The sequence below is a fragment of the Nycticebus coucang genome, chromosome 8, assembly GCF_027406575.1.
Source record: "Nycticebus coucang isolate mNycCou1 chromosome 8, mNycCou1.pri, whole genome shotgun sequence".
NCBI classification, from domain to species: Eukaryota; Metazoa; Chordata; class Mammalia; order Primates; family Lorisidae; genus Nycticebus; species Nycticebus coucang.
The window spans coordinates 16,102,406-16,111,237 of NC_069787.1; the positions used below are offsets into that span (position 1 = coordinate 16,102,406).

General features: G+C 43.5%; 1 protein-coding gene across 14 annotated transcripts in view; it reads right to left on the reverse strand.

The window, feature by feature from the left end:
* The window catches only part of ITPR1 (inositol 1,4,5-trisphosphate receptor type 1), a 342,499-nt gene extending 333,954 nt beyond the window's left edge, over nucleotides 1–8,545 (reverse strand). For 6 of the 14 annotated variants that reach the window (XM_053598949.1, XM_053598947.1, XM_053598946.1 and 3 more), the window contains exons 1-2: nucleotides 8,287–8,545; nucleotides 7,401–7,476 (exon numbers count right to left, since the gene is read on the reverse strand). The gene's annotated coding sequence lies outside the window, so the exon portion shown is untranslated. The remainder of the gene's footprint in view (nucleotides 1–7,400; nucleotides 7,477–8,286) is intronic. The other 8 variants (XM_053598942.1, XM_053598944.1, XM_053598943.1 and 5 more) reach the window with 2 other exon arrangements.
* Nucleotides 8,546–8,832: the final 287 nt, after the last annotated feature.

The window sequence follows — 8,832 nt, forward strand, 5'->3', positions numbered from 1 at the left end:
AATCAAAGTGTCCTCCAAATGTTAAGCACGAAAGTTCCCAAGGCACTAAAACTAAAATTGAGTTATAAAAAAGTTAAGATTATGTTCAGAATTCTTTGCAAAAAGATGTGTCAATTACATTTTGGAAATATTTTCATTAAAAATGTTCAGGTTTTGGCTCGGCACCCGAAGCTTAGTGAGTAGGGCACCGGCCACATACACTGAGGCTGGCAGGTTGGAGCCCAACCCAGGTCTGCTAAACAACAATGACAATTACAACCAAAAAATAGCTGGGCATTGTGGTGGGTGCCTGGAGTCCCAGCTACTTGGGAGGCTGAGGTAAGAGAATCACTTGAGCCCAAGAGTTTGAGGTTGCTGTGAGCTATAACACCACAGCACTCTACCGAGGGCAACATAATGAGACTCTGTCTCAAAAAAAAAAAAAAAAAAAGTTCAGGTTTTAAGTTTTCTTCATCTTAATTTCTGTTTTCACACCTGTAAGATGAGAAGGATAAGAGTACCTACCTGGGGCAGGCATAGTAGCTCCTACCTATAATCCCAGAACTCTGGGAGGCCAAAAAGGAAAAATCTCTTGAACTCAGGAGTTCAAGACCAGCCTGAGCAAGAGCAAGACCCCATCTCCACTAAAAACGGAAAAAATTAGCCAGGCATTGTGGCAGGTGCCAGTAGTCCCAGATCCTCAGGGGGCTGAAGCCGGAGGGATCACCTGAGACCAGGAGTCTGACGCTGCTGCGAGCTATGATGACACCACATCACTCTAGCCTGGATGACAGAGTAAGACTCTGTCCCCAAAAAAGTACCTATCTGGCCCTACAAGGAGATCTCTAATACCATCTTCCTCATAAAAGAACAAGGGCTCCTTGTTCCAGGCTGATTCTGGGTTTGGGACAAGAAACAGTGAAAATGAGCCTGGAACATCTTGTCATACAGAAAACAAAAAAAGCTATCAAAGATAAGGCCCGTGCAAAAGTCTCAGGAACCAATCTGAACAGCCTCTCTTGTGCTGACCAAAGAACTAATAGATTGAGGCATTGAGCGTCAATGGTTGCTATTATCATAAGAGGAGATATCTCATACTCCCCTCAGTGAAGTTCACAAAGTAGCCTTGGCAAAAAAAAAAAAAAAAAAGAGAGAGAGAGAGAGGGAGAGAGAGAAAGAAAGAAAAAGAGAACCTGACTCTGACCAAGCATCTAACTACCAAATTAGGGTAGCTAGAGGGGATAGAGGAACATGTTCAACTACACCACACTAACGCAGTCAGCAAAATCCAAACCACGGGGACATCTGTCACTCTCCAATAATCACCAAAAAAAGCATGGAAAAAAAGAATTATAGAGGATATACAGAGATTAATAAAGACAGCAACCATTTGTAATAGATCTACCTTATTTGGAGCCTGGTTCAAACTGTTAAGTATGTGTAAATTATATGTATTTTCATGCAAACATGTATGTATTAATATGTAAAATAGTAATTAGTTTACTATTTAAATTGCATATGAACTTTATATCCACCCTGTATGTATCTCAAGCAAGTAGGAACACAGACTCAATAAAAATGAAATCCCAACAAAAGGACACTTTTGGAAAAATTAGAATCAGATGTCTATTAACAAGATTTTCAAGATGTACTGAATGCAAAAGGTAATTTACCAAATGGAAGGTACTTTATGAGTCCCTTTTTATGCTATTTAAATACATACATAATGTTTGTATGTTTATATATGTATACCAATGGGGGAAGCCTACACCCATCTCGGATGGCTGGAAAGGCTTATGCTTTATTTCACTGCTTATCTTTATTTCCTAATGTTTCATTACAGTGAATATGCACATCTTATTTTTCCTCCTTTAAAAATGTTTTTTAGAGAGACAGAGACTCGCTATTTTGCCCAAGGTGGGTGAAGTGGTTATCAAAGGTGTGATCATAGCTCACTGCAGCTTGGACTCAAGCAATCCTCCCATCTAAGCCTCCAGAGTAGCTGGGAAGGTAGGGACATGGTGCTTGCAGATGACTATCCTATGGAATAAGTAGCAGAAATTGAGGTTTAGGTTTTGCACATATGCAGAGGCTCGTGTCACTCATCAGGAGGGAGAATCCCTGATGTGAAACTTCTTATTCCCCAAGGACGCTGGAAAGAAGGTGGTCAGTTCTCCTGTGTAATTCCCTGAAAATGACACTGGACACACTGCAGGGTTGGCAGTAGGCCATAGGTTTGTGTTAAACTTCCAGGATTGTCACTAGGCTCTTTTAATTTGCTACCAAACCAACCACAGGTTTGGCTGGTTTCTATTTATCAAAGAAGACTGCTTTCCTACTGAAGTGAACTACAATCCCAGGTAAGTCAAGTGATGAACCAGACAGTCTAGAAATCTGGGTTTTATCCCCTACTAAGTTCCCATCTGGTATATGATCTTGCAGCCTCACCAGAGTCTCTTCAGAAAGGACAATGGAGTTCAGTGATGTTGAAAACCACAATTAGAATTCTATAAGAGTATAAGTCCTCAGGTAAAGCACCGCTGACCTGCAAAACCTGGCCCCTGAGCTACGGGTCCCTGACTCCCTCTCCTTCCTGAGCTTCCAGCACTCTCCCTCGGCTATGGCCACATTGACCACATCCCCCTTCCTCCAACAGCTCAGGACCTTTCCCTTCATTATCTCCAGAGCAAATTAGCTCACCTCCTTTAGACCCATACCCAAATATCACCATATTAAAGATCAAATCCCTACGTGAGTACTCCCTTAACCCCCTTATCCTATTTTGTTGGTCTTATTACAGTAAAATATAAGTAACATAAAATTCACCATTTTTAACTGTTACAATTCAGTGGCATTAGGTATATTCACATTATTGTGCAACCCTCACCACTATGCATTTCCAGAACTTTTTTTAATGAGGCAGAGTTATCACTCTGTTGCCCCAGGCTAGAGTGCCATGGTGTCATCATAGTTCACAGAACCTCAAACTCCTGGGTTCAAGCAATCCCCCCGTCTCAGCCTCCCGCTTAACTGGGACTACAGGTGCCTGCCAGAACACCCAGCTAATTTTTCTATTTTAGTAGAGATGGGGTCTTGCTCTTGCTCAGGCTGGTCTTGAACTTTTGAGCTCATGCAATCCTCCCACCTTTGGCCCCCACGAGTGCTAGAATTATAGCATAAGGCACCATGCCCAGCCTTTCCAGAACTTTGACATCCTTCCCAAATGAAACTCTGTAACCATTAAACAAATTCTCCATTTCCCCTTGTCTTTCCCACAGCAACCTCCATTCTACTTTTTGTCTCCATGAATTTGACAACTCTAGGTAACTCATAAAACTGAAATCATACAATATGTATCCTTCTGTGACTGGCTAATGTCACTTAGCATGATGTTTTCAAGGTTCATTCATTTTGTAACATGTGTCATATTTCCCTATGAAGGGCTAAATAATATTCCATTGTATATACATTCTACATTTTGCTTATCATTCATTCATCAATAAGACACAGGTTGTTTCCACGTTTTGGCTACCGTGATAATGCTTCTATCAACGTGGGTACACAAACATCTGCTCAAGTCCCTACTTTCAATTCTTTGAGGTATGTACCTACAAGTGGAATCACCAATCACACGGTAAATATTTCTTTACTGTTTCCCACTTCAGCTGCACCATTTTACACTCCCATCAGCATGAACAAGAGTCCCACTTTCTTCACATCCTTCCCAGCACATTATTTTCTGTTCCCTTTATTCTGCTTTATTTCTCTCCATAGCACTAACTACCTCTAATATGATAATACTTATTTATATTGTCTGTCTTCCCCCAACTAGGATTTTTAAGCTTCTTGGGGACTGTTTGTTCACTGCTATATCCCAAGTACCAATATGCCTGGGGACATAGCAGGTGCTTAAAACTTGTTGAATACTGAGTAAAGTACTTGACTCACAATTTTTTTCCTTTTCTTTTTTTGAGACAGAGTCCTACCACGTCACCCTTGGCAGAGCCCCATGGCGCCACAGGTCATAACAACCTCACACTCCTGGGCTCAAGCAATTCTCCTGCCTTAGCCTCCCAAGTAGCCGGGACCACAGGTACCTGCCACAACACCCGGCCATTTTCTTTTTCTTTTCTTTTTTTGTTTTTTTTTCTTTTTGAGACAGAATCTCACTACGTTGTCCTGGGTAGAGTGCGATGGCATCACAGCTCACAGCAACCTCAAATTCTTGGGCTTAAGAGATTCTCTTGCCTCAGCCTCCCAAGTAGCTAGGAGTACTGATGCCGGCCACAATGCCTGGCTATTCTTTGGTTGTAGTTGTCATTACTGTTTGGCAGGCCCAGGCTGGATTCGAACCCGCCAACTCTGGTGTATGTGGCTGGTGCCCTAGCCGCTAAGCTACAGGCACTGAGCCCCAGCCATTTTCTTGTTGAAGTTGTCATTGTTGTTCAGCTGGCCTGGGCCAGGTTTGAACCCGCCACCCTTGGTGAACATGGCAGGTGCCACAACCACTGTGCTATGGGCGCCGAGCCTTGAATCACAATTTTAACAGGCATTGGAGTCTGTTAAATAGATTGATAACACCAAGTACTCTAATCTATGTCCAATTTAGGGAATCTAAACAAAGGTGATCGTTTCCATGGTTTATTCAGCTCATCCTTGTTAGCAATCATCTAAGACCATAGGCACTAAGACAATTAGAAAGAATCGCAGAAGTTATGTCATTAACATCACTGACTTTAAGCCTTAACTGCATTCATCAAATGAGCCAGGCAAAAACCTTAAACAGCAAAAATGAAAGGAAAAAAGAAAAACATTGCATGCACTTCTAGTTAACAGAAATCTACAAATGCAATGTGTTTTATTTTTAAAAAATCAGCTTGACCTAGAAACTTAACTCCAGGCCTACTTTTATTTTGGTTGCTTTTTCTGTTGTGCATATTTGTTGTTTGCTTTTTCATTTTGGTTTGTTTTGTAAGAGTTGCCTTTTAAAAAATCAGGAGTTTCCATGAGATCAATAAAAAGAAGCTAAACGGCCATGTGACTGTTTTTCCTCTGGAAGTCAGTTATACACTGGACTAGGGATTTCTTTTTTCTTTCCTCAATCTTTCTTTCCCTATCATACTCTGGTCTTTCTCATTTGAAAATAACTTACAGAGAAAGACAACAGATTTTGCTTGTGGAGTTCATTTATTTCTTCTCTTCTAAGTAATTATTCCATTTCTCATTCCTAAAGAAAAGATGCCAATTCCTTCCAAAACAGCAACCACTTTGTTTAGATTGATAATACTCTTGTCGACTCAAATGACTTCCACAGGTTTCAATGCAGAGGCCAGAGTACTTCACTTAGAACATGAAGAACTTTCCCTGCCTAGTAAGAGGGAAATCTTTCTGTTCTGATTTGCATTATTCAAAGAGCAGATTGCACTCAACACACATACGCACAAACACATAAATGTACTCGAAAGAAATGAAAAAGAAAAAAATGTTCTGCACAACTGGTCACAAAACAAATTGGAGGGTAAAAGATATGATTATGAAAAGATAATTGACATTTCACAGTTCAGACTAACTACAGTTTAAACTTTCAAATTACTCAGATCGAGAAACACCTGATCCTTTTAACCTACTCAGATGCTTTGATATAGATGATCAAGACCTATTTCAGTTTATGCCAGGAGCCTAATGCTCAACTTAGACAATGTTCCTTCTGGTTTGGTTTGGTTCGGGTTTAGTTTGGTTTCTTTTTACTCTCCTCATTCAGGCTTTCAAGATATAGCTTTCCAAAATGAACTCATTACAATATCTAACACCTACTCAAATATCCATTATTTTAGCCCAATTTCAGGGGCTACATCATTTCCTTCTTACATCAAGGTTAAGTATAGTTATTTCATCACTGGTGGGGCATGAGCAAGTGATTTCATCCACAGCACTAAGTTTACCATTTTTCCTTGCTTCCCTCTCACCTCCCCACCCACTGAGGTACATCTGTGGGATGCAGTACAGCTCCACTGTCTGGGCTTCTATCTTGTTTCTACCTCATACTACCCTGTTTCCCCGAAAATAAGACACCCTCCAAAAATAAGAGCTACTTACATGAAAGATAAGACGTCCCCTGAAAATAGGACCTAGTGCATCTTTGGGAGCACGCCTTAAAATAAGACACTGTCTTATTTTCGGGGAAACAGGGTAGCTACTGCAAATGATTTCACTCTCTGCATGAGGCATACAAGTAGTTAATGTATCAATCTTGATATTTTTAGCAACAAATTAAGGGAAGTATTTATGGATCGGATTCTCCTCATACTCTGAAGAGGGGAACTAAACTCAATTCTTGGCCCTATGAATACCCACACAGCCATGTGAGTCAATAAAAGAACTCCAAGAAGAAACTAGACCTCACACATCCAAATGCTTCTCACTCCAGCAGTACTCCTGAGGATCTTATCAACAGGAAACAAACAGGAAACAAAAGCACTATACTACTATAATGAAGTGTCTGACTTTTATTTTCTAAATTAGAAAAGCCCAAAGATTGTAGCCCAGGGAACTGCTAAATATTTAGAAAGTTAAAGAAGTTACTAAGACCCAACCACCCACCCCTACCCCATTCTCACTACCCTGATGTTTACCCTGCTCCTGACTATTTTAGAAGACAAGAACTTTGATGGTCAAATCTGCAGCAATAGGGATGTGTACGTGCACCCGTTGAAACCTCCCCCTCTTCAAGTGCAGTCTGACCATTTTTGGGAAAAAAACAGGAACTGTTGTGTTTACAGATAAACGCTGCCCTCAGCTCATATTCCACTCACCAAAACAACAGAGACCCCTCAGATTCTTGACAGTCAGGTGGGCTGAGTTAAGGGCTGGATGCTAGTATCTTTGCTGTAAGAACTTACTTCCCTTTTTAAAGTTCAAATTCTTTCAATTTGCTGTAGCCACTTTCATTTCTTGCAATCCAACCTATTCTAATTAAGTTCACATTCACAGTAAGAAAAAAGAAAATGACTACGTTGAAAGAGAAAAGCAGTTAATTTTTGCTTACATATCTTGGCAGATGAAATGCACTGCATCCTTCAGATTTTAAATCACCAGCTCTCTTCTGAGGCCAGCAATGGGCCTCCCCTTTATTACTCCATTTAACACACACACACACACACCCCGCCCCCATAAACCTTCAGGCTGCTTCAATTCTGAGCAACGTCCAAGAGTACTAGGTCAGGCTGGTCTACTGGAGCTCTGCTCCCTAAAACCCCCTCACCAAAGGCAGTTTACACATTTTGAAGACTCAAGTCTTGGAGTTTTGTGTTTTGCTGTGTGTGTGTGTGTGTGTTTCTTTCCTATTCTCCACCTCCAGGGCTGTTTAGAGAGGACTTAAAATAGGCTTAGGACAAAAACTCATTATTGACTACAGCACTCACCTGACCCGAGTCAGGCACTCTGTTGCCAAAACACGCCCAGCCAGGGGTGCAAATCCTGCTCCTCTGTAGTCAGCTCCTAAATATTTAGAAAGAAAGAAGACTCAGCAGGAGACCGCAGAAGTTGGGTCTCTAACCAAAACGCTTCAAATCCCAGGTTTCCCCCTTCTAAAACCACCTTCCCTGGAGAGACCGCCTCCAAACTTGGCAGGCGGGTTGGTGGGATCACTTAGATGAAGATCTCTCAGGTAACTACGCTGATATAGTTCCCATCCGTAATTGACAAGTGCGACCAGGCACGCACAAACTTCAAACATGCTGGAGGCTAGAACTAAGGGAAGTGTCTGCAGATCCCAAAGCACTTGTTTCCCAGCACGGAGACCAAATATCATAAAGCCCGCATCCTCACTGGGCATAAGCTTCGTTTCATCCCTCACGGCTCCCCGGTTTTCTTCCGTTTTTTAAAAACCTCCCCACGGGGGCCCCCACACATGCATTATTCTCCCAACCATGTAGCGCGAGAGAAGTCTACATTTTTAGAAAGACGGTTTCCCTGAGCAGAAGCATATGACACCCCCACAACCTCCCTCAAAAAAAAAAAAAAAAACTATTTCCTGCAGCTGTAACAACAGTTTCCAACTTGGGGGAATGCCATTCCAGTCCAGGATGGGGAGCCCTCAAAGCCTGACACTAGGGTCGAGGATACTTGAGGGGGGTTAACGCCTCAAATGAGCCCCCACAAAAAAAACTGCCCGCAGTAAAGGACCCCACAAATGCACTCCAGGTGCATGCATATCCACCAGGAACTCCTAGAGAGTGGGGCAAAAACTTCTGCGCCCGGAGGGCCAATGCCAATTCCCCACGCCCTCTGCCCGGCCCCAGCCGCTACCTTGGTGCCCGGGGAGCCACTCCGGTTTAGGGGAGCAGGGCAAGGAGAGGGGTTAGCAGCCGCTGGGTAATCCCATGTCCGCGAAGAGGGAGCTCGTTCCGTTAGGATGGAAGCGGAACACCCACACCTCCTCTCGGCGTGCGCTTTCTCTCTCTCCTCCCCCTGCCTCCTCCTCCTCCACCTCCACCACCTCCTCCTCCTCTCCTCCCACCCCAGCGAGCTTGAGGAAACGCTTCAGCAGCACATCCACATGGTTACTGCACTTTGAAGCGGCGCCTGGCTGTTTATATAGGCCGGGAAGGTCCCTGGGCAATGTAGTCCGAGTCCCAGGCCGCGGCGGCGCCTGGGGCAGCGCGGAGGGACTACAAGTCCCAGAATCCCCGGGGTTTCTGGGCCGGGCTCTAAATAGACGCGCGCGGGGACCGGGGAGGGGCGGACCGTCGAGTGTCCAGGCTGTGGAGCTTGTTCCTCGGTTAGGGTCGGCGAGGTCAGCGCCCACGACCTAAAACCTCCCCTGGGGGGCGCCCCCGACCCCTGGGGACTCTT